This window comes from Aotus nancymaae, unplaced genomic scaffold (assembly GCF_030222135.1).
Source record: "Aotus nancymaae isolate 86718 unplaced genomic scaffold, 86718_ANA_hifiasm-v0.15.2.pri h1tg000008l, whole genome shotgun sequence".
Taxonomy (NCBI): Eukaryota; Metazoa; Chordata; class Mammalia; order Primates; family Aotidae; genus Aotus; species Aotus nancymaae.
Genome location: NW_026988419.1, coordinates 8,460,490 through 8,486,124, shown reverse-complemented (window position 1 = coordinate 8,486,124; position 25,635 = coordinate 8,460,490). Strand labels below are relative to the sequence as shown.

Below are 25,635 nucleotides of genomic sequence, written 5' to 3'. Positions count from 1 at the left end.
GTCTCTTTCTCTCCTCTCTCCCTTGTTCTTCTAATAATAGAGAAGACTGTGGAAGCTATTGAGCAAGATAAGTGAAGGCATACCCGAGTTCTCAAGTTACATGTTCAGGGGAATTGTGAGATGATCTGTCAGCTACACGTGTAATGTTTTCCAATTAACAGGAACCCATAGGTCTGGCATTGAGGAAGGAAAAGAAAGGCCTAAAGAGCACCTACTTGCATTCAAATATATTCCACACAAAAAAACAAAAAACAAAATTAAATTCACCAGAATATGATCTTCAGATACCTATGCGCTGAGGCCTATGAAAGTAAGAACATATGGTGTATGGTAATCTTTTGAAGACTGGTGTGTTAGGAACCCAAATGGAAGGTCATGAAATAGGAAGAAGAATCAAAACCAGCCTGACAGAAGAGCAGTAGTCATCAGGGCATAGCAGAGTACACTGGGCCTCCATTAGGCCAGGGTCCTATTAAAAACAGGCAAGTTCCCTCCAAAGTACAGCCGTCAAGAAGTAGAATTGCTGAGTCATGTAATAATTCTCTGTTTAAGTTTTTGAGAAACCTACATACTGTTTTCCATAGCAACTGTATAATCTTTTATTTCCACCAGCAATGCACAAAAGTTCTCATTTTTCTACATCCTTGCCAGCATTTGTTATTTCATTTTGTTTTATTTTTTAAATACCAATCCTAATGGGTATGAAGTGATATCTCTTGTGGTTTTGATTTGTATTTCCCTTATGATTAATCATGTTGAGCATCTTTTCACATGAGTATTGGCCATCTATACACCTTCTTCAGATAAATATCTATCCAAATCCTTTGCCCATTTATTCATTAGTTTATTTGATTTCTTTTTTTTTGTTTGTTTAGTTGTATAAGTTCTTTACATAATCTGTATATTAATCCCTTATCAGATACAATATGGTTTGCAAATGTTTTCTCCCATCCCATGGATTGTCTTTTTATTCTGCTGATAGTGTCCTTTGATGCATAAAAGTTTTAAATTCCTCTATTTTTGCTGTTGTTGCCTGTGCTTTTGTTGTTATATTCAAGAAGTTATTGTCAAATCCAAATGAAGCAGCCTTGTCATCTGAGCTGTTACCAGGATTTCTTTGTCTCATGACCACAAAAATTAAGGAGAATGGACACCAAAGTTGAGATTGAAGCAAAAGTTTATTATGCAAAAGAGGAAAGCTCTCTGCAGCCAAGAGGGAGCCCAAAAGAGGGCTGCCAGCTATGGGACTCAGTCAGAGGATTTTGTGGACTGGTAGGGGAGGGATGTGCTGACTGGTCTGTGGGCTGTCTTAGAGAACCAACTGGAGGTAGAGGTGAAGTCTTGGCCTGGGACATTAGCCTGGGACCAATCAGGGGCTGAAGTGATGATTTACCCTATGTAAATGAAGACTTAGCCCACAGGCAATTGCAGAAAGGTAGGCATATGTAAAATAGGGGAAAGTGAGAGACTAAGATGTGCCAAAGGGAGATAAATATGTCCGAAAATGGGTGGAATTTGTTTATCTGTGTTTACAGAGTAAGCATTTCCATTCACACGTGCAGGCTTTTTCTTATCTGGGGCCTACAGTTTGACTTTGAGGCTGTTCTTCGTTTGAAGGAGTTTTACCAAGGACCCACCCTAACTGCCTGCCTGACCAGTTTCTTACTTTCTCCTCTCTCACAATGTCATGAATATTTGCCCCTGCATTTTTTTTTCTAGGAGTTTTATAGCATTAGGTCTTACATTCAGGTCTTTGATACATTTTGGGTTAACTTACATGTAGTGTAAGGTAAGAGTTCACTTCATTCTTTCACATATAGATATTCAGTTTTCCAAACATAATTTATTGAAAAGGCCATCCCTATCTTAGTGAATGATCTTGGTGCTTGGTGAAAATCATTTGACCATATATATAAAAGTTTGTTTCTGGGCTATTTTATCCCATTGATCTATTTGTCTGTCTTATGGCAGTGCTACGTTGTTTTGGTTACTGTTTTGTAGTAAGTTTTGAAATCAGGAATTATTTTATGCTTTTTAATGCTATTAATATATAAACATTTTATCCACGTTTATGCATTCATTCAGTCTTTCATTCATTCAATGAATGTTTGTGGAACACCTACTCCTCTGTGCTAGGCATTATTCTAGGTGCTAGGATCTTTATTTTGAAATCTTAGAAAATAAAATCAGAATTCAAATGAGGATCAGAGATACATTAATAATGGAGAGAGTATTTTCTAAGTGAAGATGGGCAGTCAAGTTGTTGTTGTTGTTTTTGAGACGGAGTCTCACTCTGTCACTCAGGCTAGAGTGCAGTGGCGCATCTCAGCTCACTGAAACCTCCACCTCCCTGGTTCAAGCAATTTCTCTGCCTCAGCCTCCTGAGTGGCTGGGATTACAGGCACACACCACCACACCTGACTAATTTTTTTGTATTTTTAGTAGAGATGGGGTTCACCTTGTTGGCCAGGCTGGTCTCGAACTCCTGACCTCAGACAATCTGTGACCGTGGCCTCCCAAAGTGCTGAGATTACAGGCATGAGCTACCACACCCGGCCTCAAGTATATTTTTAACAAAGTTGTAGATAGTAATGAAGACAGGCAGATTCAGAACTGAACATTTTATTTTTGTTTTGAGACAGTCTCGCTCTGTCACCCTGGCTGGAGTGCAGTGATGCAGTGCTCTCTGCAACCTCCTCCTTGTGGGTTCTAAGTGATTCCAGAGCTGAGCATGTTAGAAAGGTGTTTTGTTTTCTTTCTTCTTTGCCTCCACACTGCTCCATTCTGGTTTTCCTGGCCCATGTGTCAGTATTATTTTAGGTTCTGAGGCTCACAAAGGCCTGGGCATCCTGGCACCCACTCCAGTGAAATGGTTCTCGTGACACTCAGAAGATAAATGTTTTTGTTTGTTTGAGGCTTAATCATAACCTTATCTGAAGAATCTTGTATTGCAAATAGAGTCCCTCTTCATTCTTCTCCCATTGCTTCTCTTTTTTCTTTCATTTGTCACTTTCTTTTATTAAGTTGATGAGCTTAATCCAAAACAATGGATATTGAAACCCTCTGAGACCTTCATTTTTCACTCAGATTGATTTTGCCACAAATAAGTCTATTACTGGGTAATTTATGAAAAAAGGTACAACAATAAAATATATCAGTAACATCAGAAATAAGGAATAACATCTAAGCCACATACTAATTTTTTTCATTTAGTTCACAAAAAATAAAAAGGAAATACCACTATCCCCAAGGTATTTTGTGGGTAAACAGTTCATACACACATGAGTGTGAAGAAAAGAGGATGACCAGAGCTCATTCAAGGGAACAGATGGCAGACACTTAACCAAAAAAATAAGGAAAACATAGGAAACAAATGAGGCAGAAATGCCACATGAAATTCGGCAGATAAGGATCTTTGTACATTTCCTTTTTGGCTTTAATGTGAATGTCTGGACAATAAGATCAGTGATTCCCTACTCTTCATCCTTAAATCACAGCTGCGGCTCAATAACTATTTCCTGGGTCTCAGAAATAATCATAGTTAACTCCCCGATATCACAGACAAACTGAAATCCAAAGAGGTTCAATTACTTGGGCAAAACCATAATATTATGAAGAAGCACAAGCTGAAACAGAGCTCCAGTTATCATATTAAAATTGCTAAGAGATCAATATTTAAATATATTTCCATTGGTTTTGCCTATGGATTTGCTTTGTCTTCTTAACTAACTCCATTTAAAATGTCATTTTGGAGAATGTGAAAAAATCTGGTTAATTGGCTTTCCCTAAACAATATCTCTCCTCCACATTTCCATGTGTATTTTCCCTCAGGAAGACTATGACAAATTCCATATTGGCCACTAATGATTCCTAAACAATCTTACTTTCTATAACCATATTTATCGAGAGCATCAGTGAAGAAATAGCAAAAAGTACAGTACTGAAACATTCAGTGCTATGGGCATCAGTTATAATACTCCTAAAAGTATTACTATTTCTCCCTTACTTTTTTTATTTTTTTGAGACAGAGTTTCGCTTTGTCTCCCAGTGTCACGATCTTGGCTCACTGCAACCTCCCCCTTGCAGTTTCAAGCAATTCTCCTGTCTCAGCCTCCCAAGTAGCTGGGACCACAGGCACCCACCATCACGCCTGGCTAATTTTTGTATTTTTAGTAGAGATGGGGTTTCGCCATATTGGTCATGCTGGTCTCAAACTCCTGACCTCAGGAAATCTGCCTGCCTTGGCTTCCCGAAGTGCTGGGATTACAGGCGTGAGCCACTATGCCTGGCTGCTGCCTTACTTTTTAAATGAAAATTTTATAGCTATGACATCTTGATCTCTCCCAAACATGTATTAGTAACTGTGATTCCAACAATACCAAGTTTTGCATTTACTCAAATATTCTCATTAGCCTTTGTAATGGAGGAATTATTCCTCTTAGCATTTAGTGTTTGCTTCAGAAACATTCATGAATGTATTTTCAGAATTATATCTTTTAGGAAGAATGGAAATGATATTTTTCTTCCCATGCATTAATATTTTTAGTGCCTGAATGCCTCTGATTCTTTTAAAGATTGAGACATTTTTCCATCTGCCTGTTAGAATGATTTGAGTCTTAATTAAAGTTGATTGCACCTGTGCATATATTCAGCTACCCACACACTCCCACCTGAGAGTGGAAAAGCTTGTCTTCCCTTCAAAAATTAAAAGTAGGAACTCTGATCCTTTTTTAAAAAAAAATTATAGTCATAGAAGACAGATAATACTGTGAAGTGTTAAATATGATGCCTTCTGGCTGTCTTAGATCAGTGACTTTTTAACCTTCTAATGATTGTTTGTCAGTTGATGCAAAAGAGTTGATTATCTTTCTTAATCTGCGGGTTCTCTTTTCATTTATAGAGCAGCCTAGCTGAAGTAGCTAAGTAAAAAAAAATCAAAATTTAATAACAAATTCTCACCCACCTACACGCTGGTTGGTTGTGCTTGTTCTTAGATTTGGCAGCCAAGCTTTTCCTTATTTATGAAGTTGGGGAATAATCATAATGCAAAGAAATAAATGGTAACGATCATTTTCAAACTTGGAGTAAAACATTTTTCTTTTATACCTATAACGTGTTTTCCCCTAAGGAATTCTAATAAATATAAAATAGATTCGCACCTAGTTATTTATTTCTACTCTTCTTTTCTTTCTGTTGGGGCAAAGAGGACAATTAAAATGGTTTCATTTTAAAATAGGGAAAACAATAGAATCACAGGACCTAGCCAGTTTACAGAATTAATAACCAAAAGTATGTTTAGTGTTGCTAAAAACTTTCTTAAATATAAAACAGTGCCTCTTAATCTGGGTTTTGATTGTGGCCCAGGCATGATTATTTTTTGAAAACTCCCATTTCTAATATGCAGTCAAGAACAGGAACATCTAATATAGAATTCATTCCGGTACTTACTAGAATCCTAGTAGAAGATTATTGAGTCTAAATGCCTCATTTACTGTTAAGCAAATAGAGGCTCAGAAGGGAGAAGTGATTTGCCCAAAGCCTCAGAGTTAATCAGGGCTAAGTCTGAACTGGTACCCAGAGGCTCATAACCCCAAAGATGATTGTGTACAATGAGGTGGCTGTGCAGTGCTATGACTGGGGCTCCCTGGATCAAAGTGTCCGGAGGCATGAACTTTCTGCACTAGGTTTCCAAATTGCTGGTATGAATTTATGCACCTCATTATTGGTACCAACTTTATTTTCTCCAACAACATCTAGACCATTTCTATTAAAATGTGGTAATAACCCATGCAACAGGAACTTTGATTTTGTTCCACAAATGCCTAATAGTAATTTCCTATGCATATTAACTCCAGTGTTGAGGATACATAAAAATCTACATTATGTCTTCCCAACCTATAAAATGTCTATTCACAGAGTATTGCTTTGACTTTTCAGTCATCTCTTTCTATCCTGTTGTTCAAAGGTTATTCTGACATCATCACTTAAAATAGATGAAACAGAAATGGTAGAGGCATTGTTAGAGTTTCACATTTTCTTTTCCTATAGAACGAAGAGTTAATTTGAATTCTTTGCATCCAATAGATAATTGGTCTACTTTTTCCCCATGGTTTTAGTAATCAGAGATTCAGATTCCTCTCTTAAAGCCAAATTCTCTTGAATTTCTTATAAAAGGGCCACTCAAATTATAGCCATGGTTTCTGTATTCTGTTTATACTATTGTTGCTTCTCCTAGGGCTTGGCATCGTTCTTCTGTATTTTGGCTGTCTGGTTGTTCATACTGCTGGCAGCACCTAGGGTTATTTTGTATGTAAAACCACCCTTCTTCTGTTCTATCATAAGGTATCATTAATTAGTCAGAAAATCTCCTTGAAACAGGACAGTTTTCTAGTTTTAAGAATATTGGGCTTCAGTAGGGGAACACTTTTCATTGAACATCATTTCTTGTCATGTATTAAGGCTCACACGAATCCCATTTCACTTTAAACTGAGAAAACAATGTATCATAATTTTACGTTTTGGACCTTCCATGTATTTTTTCCCATAGAATTTAAGATCCAGAAGGCATTTCAGAGACGGTATGGCTTAAATCGCTTATTTGAGAAATGAGTACACAGAGGCAGTGAAAGTAAGAAAATGTACCCAGTGTCATACAGATGATGGCAAAACCGTTACCACGGTCAAATTTTCCAGCAGTGAAATCCAGAGATCTTTGTACTATGCCAGTTTATTCAGCATTACCGTGATGGGGACAGTAGAAAGGAGAACCAATCTAAAATGACATATGTTTGAGTCCTGTGGCCTCCTTTCTTCAAGAGTATTCTTTTTTAGGTCGTTAGCTTTATGTTAATTTGCTGCATTGAGTCCTATTTAAGACTGACTCTAGCCGCAAGTTTTCTATAACTTTCGGCACATGATTTTGGAATTTGTCAAAAGATAAAGACATCTTAAAACGCCCTAAGTCAAAATTTGTATCTGACCCAGGTTATAAAGATTTTACAACCCTACAATCCTGTTAGGTCAAGATTGTAGAATTCTTGTTTTCTCTCTAAGAGATTTTCATCAGTTGTTTCTCTATCAAAAAAACTGTGAGGAACTGAATTTAGAGGGAATAAGAGGAGCTGCTGTACTGTCAGGTCCTAAATGGAAAAGAAGGACTAAAAGCATATCATTGTCATTACAGGGGACTCAGAGAACTATGGGCATACATATTTAATGCGGTAAATTATAGGGAGACATTTGCATTTTTATGCACTGTTTTGAAGTAAAAAGGGTTGTTGAACAATAAGGACACTTTCTATAATTATGTTCTATTTTTAATATGCAGAGAATTGACTCTGGGTTCAGAGTAGTTATTTAATGAATTCTCAATATACCCTTGTCTGGTATTTCTCTCACTAAATCTTGACATTAGATTAAGACCAGACGATAAGGTTGGTTAACAAGAAATGATTATCTTGTCATTGAACAGATGACAGATTTTGGAATCCCAATAAAATGATCTTCATCTGGTAGCTCGTCACAAATTCTGCTGCATTGGATGCAAACACTAGTTGTTTATAAAATGATACACTACTAAATGTTTTATATTTCTGCATTTTTAAAACTAGGTCTGTACAACACTTTGAAAAGGATGTTTTAGAAGTTGAAGGCATTCTAATGTTGAGGTGGTGACATCTAGATGTCTCTAGATTTCATGTGTCCAGAGATAAGGCAGCACTGACGATAAACCTTGGACCTGGGATAATTATTCTCACATCTTCCATCTGGTATCTCTCACACACCTCTCCTGGGTGAATCTTCCTTTAAAACTGGTGGCGTCATCATACCCTGCTCCTCGAAAATAAATACAAACTCTGTAGCATGCCACTTAAAACATTCAATTTGTTGCTTCTTTTCTATGTAAATTCAGGTTTCATAACATTCCAGAGAGTTTAGAATAGTAAATAGAAGGAAATATATTATAAAGAAATATATTCTTTGTAATATAAAGCCTTCCTTTCAGAAACAGGCTGAACTTATTATGGTGCCTGAAGCATTATTCCTCTCCATCTTTTAAATGTTTTAAGAAGTATTTGGGGTGCTATTTTGTCAGACTGGACATTTCTGGGCTTTAACTTGCTTATTGTCTACATGTCCGTGTCTTTGTTCTCTACCAGACAGTGACTTTCTGGAAAGGAGGGTCTGTGATTTGCATCTCTTTTGCCTCGTTCTTAGCCCTGAGCCACAACGCCATGCATGTGAATAAATGTGTCTAGGGAAGGAAGGATGTTAGCATAGTTGTGGCTCCATTCCCTAGTCCAAATGTCGCCCTGGACCATTCTCCCCCTCTATATTTCCAGCCTCATTCCTGCACTCACTTCTCTTCGTGTCTTCTCTTTTCATTCCTTCTGTCAGTGGGCCATTGTAATGACACTGGCCTGAAACTTCACTTTCTAAACTATGGCTGTTCCAATCCACCCTACAGATCGCTGCCTTTACTTCTTGTCATATTCTTGCTCAAATCCTTTAATTGACTCCCCATGCCTGTAAGATCTGTTGTCTTTCCTACTAGACTGGAAACCTACTAAAATCAGAGAGCAGCTGGTATATAGTTTTAAGTCTTTAAGTCTTCAGGAGAATTACAGGTATTATAGCATTTGTAATTTGAATGAACAAACCAAGGATAGGATGGATCAAGAGAGTAAGCTGTAGTCAACTCCAGTCCCAAGTGATACCACTCATACTCTTTTCACATGAGCCTACCTAATGATGAGGCCTATTGTAAGAGCATAAATAGAAGCCCTTACTTTTTGTCCTACCTCTCTTGTTCACCGTCCCTGCAAACAGCTTTCCTCTGGCCATTTCTTAGGCCTAGACGTGCGCGTAGCACATTCAGCATCAACTTTTGGTAGGACAAACCCAAGGAAAGAAGCCAGCCCAAGACCTGGAAGCCAGCATGGGACCAGCAATGCAGGGAGTTCATGGGTCCAGACTGCATACAGAGAGGTCTGGAAAAGGGGATGAAGGCTCTAGATGGGCACAAGTTCTTCATCTCATGGACGCCTTGCCCCATGTTGAGAGGTGACAGGATGAGAATCAGAGTGAGAGTCTCCAAAGTGAGGTATCCAGGGCAGGGACACTGGTTACCCAGAGCTAAGAGTGGTACTTTCTTTCTTTAAATCTGCCGCAAATAAAAGATGTGAAACTCAATGATATTAAAGTGTTAATAGCATCATAATATTTGAGATTTGGAAAAGGTCCTTAAAAGTGCTTTAATGTGGTATGATATCCACACTTTAAAAATGAAGAAATGGGAATCCAGAAAGAATGTGGTAAACTGCGGTCGATACTGTATTTAAATTCAGATGTATTGGGACTCACACCTCAGCTTTGTTGTTCACCAAGCAGGTGTTACTAGGTAAGTCATATAACCTCATTGTGCATCGGTTTCTTCATCAGTAAAATGAAGATTATGTGGTTACCTCGTAGTTCTTGGGAAACATTCATTGTCCTCCATTCATTTCTTCAAATTTCTTCCTACACCAAATAAAATCTAGAAAGTGGTAGAATTGGTTAAGATTTCATGTACAGTTGTATTGGTCTGCTCAGGATGCTACAGCAAAATATGGACTGGGTGGGGTAAACAGATACTTATTTTCTCACAGTTCTTAGAGTCTAAGATCAAGATGTTGGCAGATCTGGTCTCTCTTGAGGCTTCTCTCCTTGGCTTGCAGATGGCCACCTTCTTCTTGGGTGTTCACGTGACCTTTATCCCTGTGTATGCAGCCCTTGTGTCTCTCTTCTTGTGAGAACACCAGTCCTATGGGATTCGAGCCCCTCCCTTGTTCCCATATTCACCCATTACCTTGTTAAAGGGCCTATGTCCAAATAGAGTCACATTGTGGGATTGGGACATGAATATGTAAAATTTAAGGGCATTCCAAATTCTGTCTTCATAACATTCCAGAGGGTTTAGAATAGTAAATATAAGGAAATAGTAAATACATATAAATAATTGAGAACATCTGTTATATACCAGGGATTATTTTTCCCCAATACTATGTTACAGCATAGAATGGGATGGATGTTCTGAATTTCGGCCCCATCTCTGCCAATAACTGGCTGTGAGCGGGTCATACATTCATAGTTTTCAAAGTGCGTTCCGTGTAACAATATGTCTTTTGGAATTGTTCTTGGAATGTGGAGAGAATCAACCTAGAGAATAAAATTAAGGAATCTCAACATTATATGAACCTTCTAAACATACACAATGCCTAATAATGCATTAAAGACTTGAAGAAATCTTAAGAGCAGATTTCTTTCTGTTTAACCCTGTTTAACCAAGCATTTTCAAAAGTTATTAATGATAGAACCATTTTGTTAAGAACATCTATATTCCATTAACAGTTGTAGAGTATTTATGCCAAGTAGAATTTGTCTTTAGCTATATCAAAAGCTTAATTCATTGACTTCAAGGTTTCAGCAAGTTGGTTGAGTTTGGAATGCAGAAGGGAAGAGAAAGGAGAAGGAAGCAAATTTTGAAAATGTGTGGTAGACAGAAATCAAACAGGCAAAGAGATCTACATTACTATGTTATGGAAAGACGGGAATCAACCATCAAAACCTCTAGTTCCCAGGCATTTCCCTTCTCAGATTATATCAAGGACAAAGGAAAACTTATAACACTAGAGCCTAAATTTCTCCTCTATACTGCAACCAGAGTGATCTTTTACAAATCATCGTGTATGTTTGTGTGTTTTGTGTATTCCTACATAAACATTAAATTGCTTTTCTTTGTTCTCTAAATGAGCAATGAAATTCTTTTCGGAAGGAGGCCCTGTATATCTGACCAGCTCTGTCTCTTCACTCCTGGGAAGTACCTTTTTTTTACGGAGTTTCGCTCTTGTTACCCAGGCTGGAGTGCAATGGCGCGGTCTCAGGATCTCGGCTCACCTCAACCTCCGCCTCCTGGGTTCAGGCAATTCTCCTGCCTCAGCCTCCTGAGTAGCTGGGATTACAGGCACGCACCACCGTGCCCAGCTAATTTTGTGTGTTTTTAGTAGAGACGGGGTTTCACCATGTTGACCAGGATGGTCTCAATCTCTTGACCTCGTGATCCACCCACCTCGGCCTCCCAAAGTGCTGGGATTACAGGCGTGAGCCACCGCGCCCGGCCGGGAAGTGCCTTTTATCCTTTTCTCTCTCCCCTCCAGCTACACAGATCTTCCCCTCTTCCAACTTGCTATGGGCATTGCACAAATAGTGCCCCCTGCCTGCAAAACTAATCTAATCCACCCTCACCCTCCCCTTGGCCATTTTTGAATCACTATTTAATCAAGATTTCTTGACTTCCCTACTAAAAAAAATCATCTATTACATCTTTTCATTGTATCTATCATCTCTTCTTGTAGTTCTAATGAAAGCTCTAATTTCATATGAGTTCATGTAATTATTTTCTCCCTGCCTTACATTAGGAGTTCTATTCAGGTAGAGGTTGTGGTGTTTTAGTTCACTGTTCTATTCTTCCAGGTCACAGTACTTTGCATGCAAAATGTCTAGACAGATACAGTGAAGGCATATACCTTTTACCATTGGTTAAACAGAATAAGAAAAAAATATATACTTTTCTTCACTTGTCTTTTGTAAAAAAATCAATATAAAATATTTCAGAGTAAATTGCTAAAGCCAGTCTTAGAAAATTCACATTCTTTGTTTTCTGGCTTATTTCAATGTTACCAATAAATATATCTTGGTAATTATGGTTTGGATAACCCAGTACTGTGCCGGAGTACTGATCTAGTATGTGTCCCGTCTGAAAAGCACTACAGGCTTCTTTATGGCCATCTATTGAAGTGTCTCAGGAGACGAGTTGTGCGTATGATGTACTATCTAGATTTCCATTTCCCACGTCTCATTATACCACTCTTCCTGTTTATATAATCTTCAAATTTTCTAAAAAGGAAATTATGTTGTTTTTAATAACATGAATAATCCTCCTTAAAATAACCCAAACAAAAGAAAACAAAACAAAGTGAAGCCTCTCTGGAAAGGCTGTTTGTTCAGAGAGACTTACATTCATGTCCTGGTTCCTCCTGTCACCCACTTTTGACTGGCATTGGGGAGCTTACACACCATTGAAACCCTCAGTTTCCTCGGTGAGTGTTTTAGTTTTCTCAGGCTAGCGTAACAAAATACCTTGAGTGGGTGGTTTAAACAACAGACATTTTTTCTTGCAGTTCTAGAAGCTGGGAAGTTCAAAGTCAAGGTGCCAGGAGATTCAAGTACTGGTGAGGACTCTCTCCTAGGGCTGGAGATGTCACCTTCTTGCTGTATCCTCACATGGCAGACAGAGGAAGCTCTGTTGTCTCTCCCTCTTCTTATAAAGGCACGGATCCCTTCTTATAAAGGCCCCACCCTCACAACCTCATCTAAACCTAATTACCTCCTAGAGGCCCCAGCTTTGGATATCACACCCAATGTGTGTAATAACATCACATCTGGGTCTAAAACTTCAACATGTAAGCTGGGGAGGGAGTGGGACTCAAATATTTAGTCCATAACAGTGAGTCTTCCCAGTCAACAGGACCCTAAGTTTTGCTTCACAGGAAAGCCTGGAAGGGCTTGGTAAGTGTATTAGTCAGGGTTCTCCAGAGGGATAGAAGTAGTAGGACATATGTACATATGAAAAGGAATTTATTAGGGAGAATTGACTCACAATCACAAGGTGAAGTCCCATGATAGGCTGTCTGCAAGCTGAGGAACAAAAAAGCCAGTAGTGTCTCAGTCCAAGTCCAAAATCTTCAAAAGTAGGGAAGCCTGCAGTGCAGACTTTAATCTATGGCTAAAGGCTCGAGAGCCTCCAGAAAACCACTGGTGTGAGTCCAAGAGTCCAAAGGCCAAAGAACCTGGAGTCCACATCCGGGGCAGGAAGCACCCAGACTAGAGAAAGATGAAAGCCAGAAGACTCAGCAAGCCAACTTACCCCAGCTGATTCCACCCACTGTATTCCACCCCGGCTGTCAGCTGATTGGATGGTGCCCACCCATATTGAGAGTGGGTCTTCTTCTCCCAGTCCACTGACTCAAACGTCAATCTCCTCTGGCAACGCCCTCACAGACACACCCAGAAACAATACTTTATGAGCTATCCAGATATCCTTCAATCCAATCAAGTTGACACCTAATATTAACCATCACAGTAAAAACTGGGGATAGGGGATAATGTTTGTAAGGAGTCTAGTAGCCACTAATACGTGGTAGATCTAATAACAGTGTTGATGCTGCTGTTGATATAAGACATCATTTAGAACCGATATTCCTGACTTTGCAATACTAGCTAGAAAACATTAACATCTTTCTTTCTTTCTTTCTTCTTCTTTTTTTTTTTTTTTTTGGTAACAGCCAGGGGAAAACATTGAGGGTATTGCCTGTATTTTTTAAACCAAGATCCTTATTTTGTTCAAGTCTACTAATCAGATGACAGGAAAAAAGTTGGATCCTGGGTTTGTCAATGATTCTAAACAAATCATTAATATTTTTAAATAGCTCACATTCTTCGTTTATTATATAGTCCACTGTTATTTGATTGGGGGAAGGCAGTAGGAAGGAGAATTACATTAAACTACATATAGGCTAATTGAAGATTGTAAGAAGAATGTAGACACTCTCTGAAATGTAAAGTGAAGGTGTATTTTAAAACGTAACTAGCCAGGCGCGGTGGTTCACGCCTGTAATCCCAGCACTTTGGGAGGCCGAGGCGGGTGGATCACGAGGTCAAGAGATCGAGACCATCCCAGTCAACATGGTGAAACCCTGTCTCTACTAAAAATACAAAAAATTAGCTGGGCATGGTGGCACGTGCCTGTAATTCCAGCTACTCAGGAGGCTGAGGCAGAAGAATTGCCTGAACCCAGGAGCCGGAGGTTGCGGTGAGCCGAGATCCTGAGACCGCGCCATTGCACTCCAGCCTGGGTAACAAGAGCGAAACTCTATCTCAAAAAAAAATAAAAAATAAAATAAAATAAAATAAAATAAAACGTAACTAAAGATATTGTTGGAGTCTCATAAACTATGTTGCTTTTTTCTGAAACTTTGGTATCATAGAAGTATACAATTTTACACTTAGGAAAATTCTTACAGTTGGTTTCAAATCTATGATTGAATCTGAGAAAACCAGGGCCCAGTAAGAGTTGTTTCCTGAGATTGCCAAAGATTTTACTGAGCTGAGCTGAGAATGGACTATAGATCATCTCAACCCCAAGCCAAGATGTTTTACAGTTTGTGTATTTCTGGGAAAATACTTTAATTCACTTTTATTTATTCCTAAGTATCTGATTTATATCTGAATTATATATATTAAAAATAGTTAATCTTTTCTTTATAAACTGTTTAGATGAATCTATTTTTAAAATCATTCCTTAGAGATTTGGGGGCATTGCTACAATTTTGAATGAAAAACTACTTGAAAAAAAATTTGTTGGCACTAGTCCCATTCAAATATATTAATATAAATAAAATATAAAATATGTAAGCTGTTCAAGTGAATGATTACTCTAAAGATTCATCTACCTGTGCACTTAGCACATATTTTCTGAAGTCAGAGTATTTAAAATATCTATTCAATGCTCAGTAAATAGTATTAGTTTTATAAAGGCATTTTATTACAACTAGAGCCATCAAAAGCATCACATGTTGGATTTTTGACCTGTATTTGTCAACCTAATTTCTCTGTCTTTTAATTTTTCTGTCAGTATACCAATAAAAGTATTGTCTTCATTATGAGAAATAATATCTGTTAAAATCTGTATGAGGATTTGGGCAGAAGCTGAGTGCTATATGAATTTATAATTAGAATTAAGAGTTACATCTAGAGAATAGTCCAACTGCTTTTGCAAACAATTCCAAAACCTCAGCAGTGTACTGGAATAGGATTCATTTCTAGGTTAAGTCACAAGCTGTGATTTTTGTCACAGGCAAGGTGACACCCAATTAGTGAATTCAGTGAAAGATGGGCTACTCTTCCCCCTTATTGGGAGTTTTCACCTAGTAGGTCTGACAGCCTCTAAAATGTCAAAAAAATTCCAGCCAGCAGAAGAAAGTAAAAGGATGAGGATTTTACAGGAAGTTTGATGCCTAGACATGGAAGTAGCATATGTCATTTCTGTCCACATTGTAATGGCTAGACCTCAGTTATATGACTCTCCCTAGATGAAAGGAATTCTCATAAACATGGCTTCACTGGATGCCCAGAGAGAAGGACAAAGGGATTTGGTCAGCATGCGGCTAGTCTCTTGACTTCTGCAGTGTAAACAAACGAAAAGATAGATTGTGTTCTCTGAGAAAATTGCACTGCTCTGCCCTGCAATACTAGAATTTCTCAAAGAAAGTGTTACTGAAATATACCAACACCTGAGATCTCCTATTAATGTGGGTTTTTTCAGCAGAAATAATTTGGTGGCAATCTTTTTACAATCCTCATGTACCCTGATAGAAACTGAATGATTGCATTATCTGGATGTTTGGTGGAGAGTTTTTAAAGGCCAGACATGGTCTTAAAAATTCTATTTATTCTAATTGTTCAATACCCACTTATGAGTGGAAACATGGAGGGGAATATTACACACAAGGACCTGTCGGAGGGTGGGGATATGATAGGTGAGGGATAGCGTTAGAAGAAATACCTAATGTAGATGATGGGGTGATGGATGCAGCAAACCACCACGGCACTTGTATACCTATGTAACAAACCCGCATGTTCTGCACATGTACCCCAGAGCTTAAAGTATAATGGAATAAATAAATAGAAAAATATGTATTTATTATTCTATGTTATGAAACTCTGTTATTACTTGTAACTATTTTATGGAGAACGGTTGTGTATAAGTCATTGTGTGTGTGTTCCCCTGTGTTACAGTGGGAGGTGCACACTGCGTGGTAAAAACTAAAACTCTCACTCTCGCGGTCTCCCGGTCACCCTGACCTGTATTCTAATATTGAATGTCATTGTGTGTTTTAAAACTGTGGTGTCTGGAGCTGATTAGAGCCAGACAGGCAGAGAAGTTTACCTACAAGCCCTGGCAAGTGCTGGGGGCTTCTCAGTGCACTTCTATTACTCCAACCTCTAAGTCTCTAAGGAAAAGAGGGCAAAGGCCCTTGTGTTTCTACCACAAAAGAGCATGGCAGAGCAGGGACAATGTTTCATATTTCATTATTCTTTCTCTTTGTGTACACTCCGTTAAAGAAACTCTGATAAAGAAAAAACATGTTTCTTTATCAGGTCTCTGCTAATTGCTATTTGTGTAACCTTGGACAGGTCGTGTGAAGGCTCCATGCTGCTTTTACACCTGTAAAGTGATTAGGATTCTTTGCATATTCCACTGGACTTCAGTGTGCCTCATCTATTTGTAAACCATCATTTTATCTTGTGTGCCTTCTTCAACACAAACCTGGGTTTTCTTTCCAATCGTATTTAAAACCTTGGAATCTCCAAATGACTGAGCTATTATCCCTTCTCTATATATTTGAAGAGAAGGCATCCCTTAGATGTAAGAACTGACATAGCTGACCCCAAATAACAGAGTTTACTCAAGAGAGAAAGAATAATAAAAGATAAAAAAAAATGCCCCCACTCCTCCATGCTCTTTCGTGGTGGAGAAACAGGGCCTTTGCCCTCTTTTCCTTATAGACTTGGAGGATGGAGTAATCAAAGTGCAATGAGAAGCCTAGAACACATACCTGGGCTTGTAGGTAAACTTCTCTGGCTGGCTGGCTCTAATCAACTCCAGACACAACAATTCTAAAACACACTGTGACATTCAATTAGAATACCGGTCAGGGTGACTGGTAGAGTGAGAGTTCTAGATTGATATCAGGAGTATCAACAACTAACAAATGGTGGCACTGGAAAGAAAGCCGACGAGTTCTGTGTAAGAGGTGTCTAGAAATTAAAGATATTCCAAATTGAGCCAAGGTTTCCCATGAGGTAGAAACTGGTCTTCCCCGGAGTTATCCTCTGAGAGGCAGGACAGCCACCTCAGTAATGACAAACACACACACCTCACCTTGAGTGAGCTGTTGCAAGTAGCGATTTCCAAGGGCTCTTTCAGTTCTAAAATTTGATGACTGAATGTAATACCCATCTGATAATTCAACTTAGTTCAGCGCCTCCTTTAGTGCTTTAAATGTGTTGTATTTTCTGCTTCATTAATCTGCTTTGATCACTTCTCATTATTTTCGTTGTTCCGCAGTTGGAGTAGCATGGAGTGTCTTTGATGCTGTTGATTATGCCAATATGCGGCAACAACTTGGAAATATTCTTTATGTCCACAGGATATAAAGGAAGCTCAATGCTCATCAGCAACAGGCCTTTGGCCTCTCTGTTTCCAGGCACAGAGTCCATGTTTTGTAACTAAGGGATATCTATGTGAGACTGTGACATTTCAAAAATCACAGCAGTGGCTCATGCCTGTAATCCCAGCACTTTGGGAGGCTGAGACTGGTGGATCTCTTGAAGTCAGGAGTTCAAGATCAGCCTGGCCAACATGGTGAAAGCCCATCTCTACTAAAAAAAATACAAAAAAAAAAAAATTAGCCAGGCGTGGAGGTGGGCACTGTACTCCCAGCTACTTGGAAGGCTGAGGCAGGAGTATCGCTTGAACCCAGGAGATGGAGGTTGCAGTGAGCCGAGATCCCATCATTGCACTCCAGCCTGAGCAACAAGAGTGAAACTGTCAAAAAAAAAAAAAAAAAATCACAGCAGTCACAAACCGCACATATAAAAGCTTTTTGTCTAAATCATCTGCATCATCTACATGTTCATAGAAGCAATTAAGTGAATGACAGTTGAATTCTTTTAAATATTGAACAAAAAAAAGAAAGGAGAATGGAATCTTACATTTCCCCAAGTAAATGATGTGATTGTTCATACTTCCAAATAAAACTCATTTTTCCCAGGCAAATCGCTTGTTTTTTACGGCCTGTTAATAACAAGTTGTAATTGTGGAAACATTTATGGCTTAACAGACAGACAATTTTGACAACAGCAACTAACTGATGTTCTCCAGTTATTGAGGGCTATTGGTTTAAGCTCACTATGCAGGGCCAATGTGTGGGGAACCATTGGAGAGGTGAGTGTGAGCCAGAGATGGGACTAGAGCCAGAAGCAAACACTAATAAGCTATTATCCTGGGTGAAGCATGCATGCAGTTATTCATCCCACCCCTTCAATTCTCACTGAGGACTCTTAGATATTGAGCACGAATGTGAAAGATGCAGTCTTTAGTCTAAAGCTTGTGATCCAGTGGGGGCAACATGACATAAATCAACACCTGGGAGTGATAAGAGATGCCAGTGACGTTTGACATCAGAGCACAAGAAATGTGCCATGGAAGGCATAGGGTGGCCCAGCAATGACAGAAGGTTTTAATGTAATACATGTTAACTTAGGTTGCAGAAATACAGTTTGCCTCTAGACCTCACAGGTACACCCAGCAGCTACCCTATACACAGTTACCACACCAAGGGCTTACCACTGCTGGAATTAAAACCAAAGCAACCACATGTCACCTTGATCCAAAGAAGCTGCAGCCTTGGCTCACCACAAATCTTTTACTTTTGTCACATTGTCCCAAGGTCCTCATGCCACCTAGTAGTCCACCTGTCCAGGTGCAGATCAGCATATCAGGGCTTATGGTCAATAGGACAGGTGCAACATTACACTTCGTGTTATTGCAATTGCCAAGGTGAAAGTACTACAAAAGGCGGGCTCTAAGGTCACTTTCGTTAGGGCGGCCCACGCCTGATATTAACCCTTTACTCACAGCTTTAACTGAAACTAGGTAAAGGAATTAGGAGACTTCCCCGAATGACAACACTCAAGCTAAGTATTCCCAAATAAGGAGACCTGGTTAATTAGCTCATCATTTTGCTTTGGAGGAGAGGTGTGTCACGCTGAAGAAAGAGCAAATATAAAGAAAACAGCTCATCATCTCCACAATTAAAATAGGTAATGGAAAAGAAATGTTGAGAGCTGCCAGAAAGCAGTTTAGAAAGGACCTGATGTCTTAACTCAAAGCATTGGAACTTGGTTCTAAGGGCCTTGGGTGTCAGGAAGTAATTTCATTGGAAAATAAAGGGAAATGGATCAGGACAGGAGAAGGGAGACAGGCAGGTAGGGGTTTTTGCCATAATACAAAGAAGAAAGGTGAAGGCAAGAATAAAGCCATGACGGTGGTTAGAGAAAAGTGTGGAAAAGTATTATATGCTTCTGTTTCCTGTCCAGATCCCAAGACTGTTAAGTTGTAGAGACTCTCCATGCGAGGTAGTTTAGGATGATTGCCAAGTGTCTTCCTGGTGAACCTGTGAGAAGTGTAGTCTAAGTCACTGTAAAGAATAGTAGGAGAAAAATTAAAATAATTATTAGCATTGCTATGTAAGGACCTTTAAACGCATTATCTCATTTAATCTTCACAAGAACACAATAACAGCAATTATTATTATCTTTGTTTACAGATTTGGATATTGGGGTTCAGGAACTTTGACTAAGGTTAAGTAGCAAATACATGGCATGGCCAAAATGCAAAATGGAAGTTTGTCTGGCTCTGAAGATCCTAACTTTTTAGCTAGAAGAGGAGCAAGTTCAGAGAGAGAATAGTGCTGTCAGTTTTAGCAAGAGGTGTCCACCCCCAGACAGCCATATGCAAAGGTTCATTTATGCTATATTGTTTTATTTGTCTCTAGAGCTTAAAAGAAATCTTTAGGTGGTGAGGATTTATAATAATCCTCAGTAATCTTTTGTCACTGAGTGATTCAATGTTGATGAGGAAGAGCGAATACGAGATTCTGGTAAAACTCACTAATGTATGGGGTCAGACCTGATGGGAAAAGCCATTAGACCCAGGAAACCAAGTCTTTCTAGGTGGCCTAGGATCCAGGGCACAGATGGAGAGGGAGAGAGACAGGGAAGAAGCCAGAGAGACAGAAGTAGACCCACAGACAGCATAAAGAGGCAGGAAATGGGAAACTTCAGGTTTAGCTGCATGAGGTGTGATGGATTGGAATCCTGGAGGGAATGTTTGCTCAAAAAGGAATTGCTCCGGGTATTATCTTTTTTTTTTTTGTATCCTTCTTCAGCTTAAACACTGTAACAAATTTAAGACAATGATATACAAAACATGCAGTCTGAAATACAAATATAATACAAAAAATATGCATTTTCATTTTTGTAACAAACATTTAATTCAAGTTCAGATTTCAATGTGAGAATGAGATTTGAGAGCAATAGTCAACATTTACTCAGTCATTCATTCACTGAATAGAGTATAGGTGCATTCTATGGAGTTGGCACTGTGAGCTGCATGCTGGGCTGTGACTGTGAACACTTAAAATAACTCAGATTCCACAAAAAGCTTTACCACAGTATGTAAGATTGATCTTGTTCCAGAGAGTTTATGTTACTAAAATCAATTTTGTTTTCAACAGACTCTAAAAAGACATTGAGATACATGGATATGGATAAATATGTCCTTCTCCTCTGAATAGATTTCCTTGAGTTTTCAATATATCTTATTTACATACTACATATTACATGAGTCTAATTGTCCACTTTCATTGTGTCTCTTTTCAACAGCTACTTTGAAGATTTACGTATTTATTTGAATTAGAAAACACTTTTGGTTAGGAAGCAGTTCTTGAATACATGCACACACACGTACACACTCACACGTACACACATGCACAAGCACACAAAATGAAATACATTTGTGATTTTCTTACAGATTTTTTTCAGCTCTGCTTTCTATTTAGGAGGCAGCTATTAAGGAATATAGGCACAGGTCTGATTAGTACCATTTCTTCAGTCCTTTTGTTCAAGTTTTTCTAAATATACCTGCCAAAATTTACTGAAGGCTAACTTCTGGTACTTGAAAACAAAGAAGAAAAAACACACACACAAAAAACGTTTCCTTTCCAAAGCTGCAGGCTTTTATTTAGTTGAGGCTGGAGACCTACGTGACACTCCCTGGTTTGTTTAAAATCTGGAAGAGAAGGTGGGTTGAAGCAGATGGGTCATTAGGCTTTGAGGCTGTGATGTTTGGAAGCTGGAGTTACATTTTCCTTGAAACGGTGAATAAACAGCTTGGGAATAGCTTATAGTGTTATTTTCTGATACCAGTTTTATTCCATTTGTCTCAGGGCACTGAAAAACAAGTGTTGGTTAAATTGTCTTACTCGAATTATTATGTGGGAATGTATTGCCTTTAAAATATATTGACTTCTCATCAAAAGACAACTACTGTATGATGCCACTTACATGAGACACCTAATGTAGTCAAATTCTTAGAGACAGGAAGTAGAGGAGTGGTTGCTAGGGGCCAAGCGGAGGAGGAAATGAGGAGTTATTATTAAGTAGGTACCCAGAGTTTCAGTTTTGCCAGACAAAAAGAGCCCTGCAGATTGATTACATAACAAAGTGAATGTACTTTTCACTACACAACTATACATTTAAAAACTGCTAAGATGGGAAATTTTATGTTATATGTATTTAACTTTATGTTATGGTAAATTTTACCAGAGTCTTTTTTTTTTTTTTTGAGACGGGGTCTCGCTCTGTCCCAGGCTGAAATGCAGTGGCACAGTCTTGGCTCCCTGCAACCTCCACTTCCTGGGTTCGAGCAATTTTCCTGCCTCAGCCTCCCGAGTAGCTGGGATTACAGGCATGTGCCACCACACCTAGCTAATTTTTTGGTATTTTTAGTAGAGACAGGGTTTCACCATATTGGCCAGGTTGGTCTCTATCTGCTGACCTCCGCCTACCTTGGCTTCCCACATTACTGACATTATAGGTGTGAGCCACTGCGCCTGGCCTACCATAGTATTTTTTGGAAAAAATATTTTTTAATTGTGCTTTAAGTTTTGGGATGCGTGTGTAGAACGTGCAGGTTTGTTACATAGGTATAAACGTGTCATGGTGATTTGCTGTGACTGGCTTATTTCACTTAGCATAATGTCCTTTCAGTAGCAATAAACACTTATGCTAGCATGTGCCAGAAGTTCCTTTTTTTGTAAGGCTGAGTAATACCCCACTGTGTGCCTGTACCACATCGTGTTGACCCATTCATCGATGGACACTTGGGTTGCTTTTACCTTTTGGCTGTTGTGAATAATACTACCATAAACATGAGTGTACAAATACCTGTTTGAGCTCCTGATTTCAATTATTATTATTACCATTATTATTTGAGACAACGTCTCAGTCTGTTGCCCAGCCTGGATTGCAATGGCACAATCTCGGTTCCCTGCAGCCTCGACCTCCCAAGGCTCAAGCAATCCTCCCACTTCAGACTCCCAAGTAGCTGAGACTACAGGCTTGCACCACCATGCCCAGCTAATTTTATCTTTTTTCTAGAGACAGGGTCTCACTATATTGCCCAGACTGGTCTGGAACTCCTGAGCTCAAATGATCCTTCTGTTTTGACCTCCCAAAGTGCTGGGATCACAGACGTGAACCATCACACCTGGCCCCTGCTTTCAATTCTTTTTCCATGCTTTTTCTGCAAAGCACTGATTACCATCTAACTGCCCTCCTCCTGCCCCCAACTAGAGATACAAATGATTTCTATTTGGTAGAAGATAACACTAAAGGTTGTAATTGTATTGCTTTAAGGATATTAACCAGTTTTCTTTCTTTTTTTTTCTTTTTGACGAAGTCTCACTCTGTCGCCCAGGCTGGAGTGCAGTGGCTTGATTTCGGCTCACTGCAACCTCCACCTCCCAGGTTCAAATGATTCTCATGCCTCAGTCTCCCATTATAGGTGCCCACCACTATGCCCGACTAATTTTTGTGTTTTTAGTAGAGATAGAGTTTCACCATGTTGGTCAGGCTGGTTTTGATCTCTGGACCTTGGGTGAGCCACCTGCCTTGGCCTCCCAAAGTGCTGGGATTACAGATGTGAGCCACCATGCCCAGCTGCAACCAGTTTTATATTTAACCTAACAATTTTATTATAACATTCTTTTCAAAATGTCTATAAATACTTAGTTTCCTCCAAATGCTCTTTGGACCAGCTTTACCATCCTACTTGGTTCATCATTAATGATTAATAAATCTCTGATACATGTTCATTCCCCCCCAAAAAATTGACTTCATATACTTGATTTCATTGTAACTAAAACAAGTTTATATATAGGTCCATTTAAAAACCTGAACTCTTTCTGAGACTGTTACGGAACTACCCTCCTGATTTAAGTTAATTTCATATAATATTTTTCATGACATGTATTTACACAACTACATAGCATCTTAGATACTTGATTTCATTGTAACTAAAACAAGTTTATATATAGGTCCATTTAAAAACCTGAAATCTTTCTGAGACTGTTACGGAACTACTCTCCTGATTTAAGTTAATTTCATATAATATTTTTCATGACATGTATTTACACAACTACATAGCATCTTAGAGCTGGAAGAGACTATAGCAATGTGAAAATAAATGAAGGTCAAACAAAAGAGACACACAAAGGCTATTTATTCAGAGCTTGCATTTGGCAAAGACTCGGAAGCAGGCGGAAGAGTAGAAAAGCTTTATAGGGGGAAAAACGTTCAATTAAATTTGGCCTAAAGTTGCCTCCATATGTAGTGAATTGCAACCTAACTTAGTATGTAAATAAACTACAACTTATCATAAGAGTATATTATTGTAACAAATAGCTGAGTCTTGGCCAACCATAGCAGCTGAGTTTTCAGCCAATCACAGACTGCAAAATGTCAAAACGTGTCCAAATAAGGCAAAGGCTGACCTATAATCAATCAGGATATTTCTATTTGTCATTTCTTTCTTCTTTCTATAAATATTGCCTGACCAGGCAGAGATCTCTGAGCCTTTATTTGTTCAGGGTGCTGCCCAATTCACTAATCATTTCTTTTTATCAAATAAACTCAGCTAAATTTAGTTTGTCTAAAGTTTTTTGTTTATCAACAATAATGAAAAGGCTTTAAGTGTACCTTGATTAGCGACTGTTAACTCGGGGAAGCAGCAGGTCAGCTAACTAGAAATGGGGCATCCTATGTGATTGGTTAAAGGTATATATTTGGTTTTCCTCAGTTGGCCCTAATTTGGAAGCTGGGGCAAAAATTGGGGAAGATGAGTTGTTACTTAAGTCTTGACTGTTTGGGGCCGATTTTTACATGGGTGGTTGTTTAGCTTTTAGGATTAGTTCCTAGAGACCAGGTTCTGCTCTCCACAAGTATGTCTGGTATCTCATAGATTGACTTCCCAAGCTAGTTACTATAGATACTAGGCTAGAGTTCTGTTTCTAAATGTGATCTGGTGATTTTCCATTTGTATAAGACTCTTAATGATTATCTAGTCTGATATAGAAAAATTAAACTTATAAAGTCCCAATGACTATATTTAACTGATATTACTTTTTATGTGTGTGGCACTTTTTAGTTTTCAAACAATTTTTAAACGGTAGAATGTTATCAGATTTTTAAAATAAAATCAAGGAAGTTAGGCTGGTATAGTTTTGTTTTGTAGGTAAGAAAATGTAGGCTCTCCAAGAGGTGAAACCAAATGCTCTATCACATGGGTCACATCCAGAGATGCAAAGCTGAGGCCTCTGAGATTCCTGACCTGACTGTTCATTATATGACAACCTATTCTATATGTGTCCCATAGATTCAGATACTGGTGAACCAAAGTGTGACATTTGTGTTATCTCACTGCTGAAAGTTGATAAGGATTTTAACCCAAGTGTAAACACCCCCGAAATTCAGATGTTTTAATCATTTCTGTCATTTTTTTTTAAATGCCTTGTTTGAATTAAACTTTTAACCTGGTGAATTTTGCAACTTTTAGTTATTAGATAATCAGATTTTTGAAAATACTATTAGCTCCATGCCATTTTAATACACTTATTATCACTTGATTTTTTAGTTCCATTAGGAATGTTATGTTTCCTACGCAGATTAGAAAGATGTGTGAAGAGCTGAGAAATCTGTAATATAAATAAATTAAATTAAAAATTCATTGAGCAATATGATAGGTGGTGGGGTTCAACCACTTTAAAAGAAATACAAAACAAACAAACAAAACCTAATACCTGCCTTAAAATTACTCGAGGTCTTTTGGGAAGAGCAGATGCGTAGAAATATCATATAAAAGCAAGGTCAGTGCAGAGATGACCATGACCTTGCAAGAGCTATGTTATGGAGGGGGAGGGCTTCAGAGGATACTTAAATTGAGTAACCAGGACTGAGTAGAGTTAGTTAAGCAAAGAAAGACAAGACATAAGGGTCTTCAAAGTAGGGCAGGTAATAGCTGCAGAAAACAGCATTGTTTTTATTGGGGGTGGAGTAGGGAGGAAGTACCTACAACCAATGTAATACAGGGAGGTTAGCAGGGAACCAGAAAACTAGGGAAGGAAAGAACAGGAAGACGAAGATTCTTGCCAATGATATTAAAGAGCTTAGACATCCTATGGGCAACAGGGGACTTCTGTAAGCATTTTATTCAGGGTTACATTATGATCAGATTTGCATTTTCAACAGATCATTTTGGCAGTATAAGGAGCTTATATTTTGAGGAGTCAAGGATAGAGTCAGAGACAAGTTGCAGTAATTCAAGTGAGAGGATTAGAGCTGAACCAGAGCAGT

General features: G+C 38.6%; 1 protein-coding gene across 1 annotated transcript in view; it reads left to right on the top strand.

Annotated features, from left to right (window-relative positions):
• The window catches only part of NYAP2 (neuronal tyrosine-phosphorylated phosphoinositide-3-kinase adaptor 2), a 290,472-nt gene that overhangs the window by 185,142 nt on the left and 79,695 nt on the right, over positions 1–25,635 (top strand).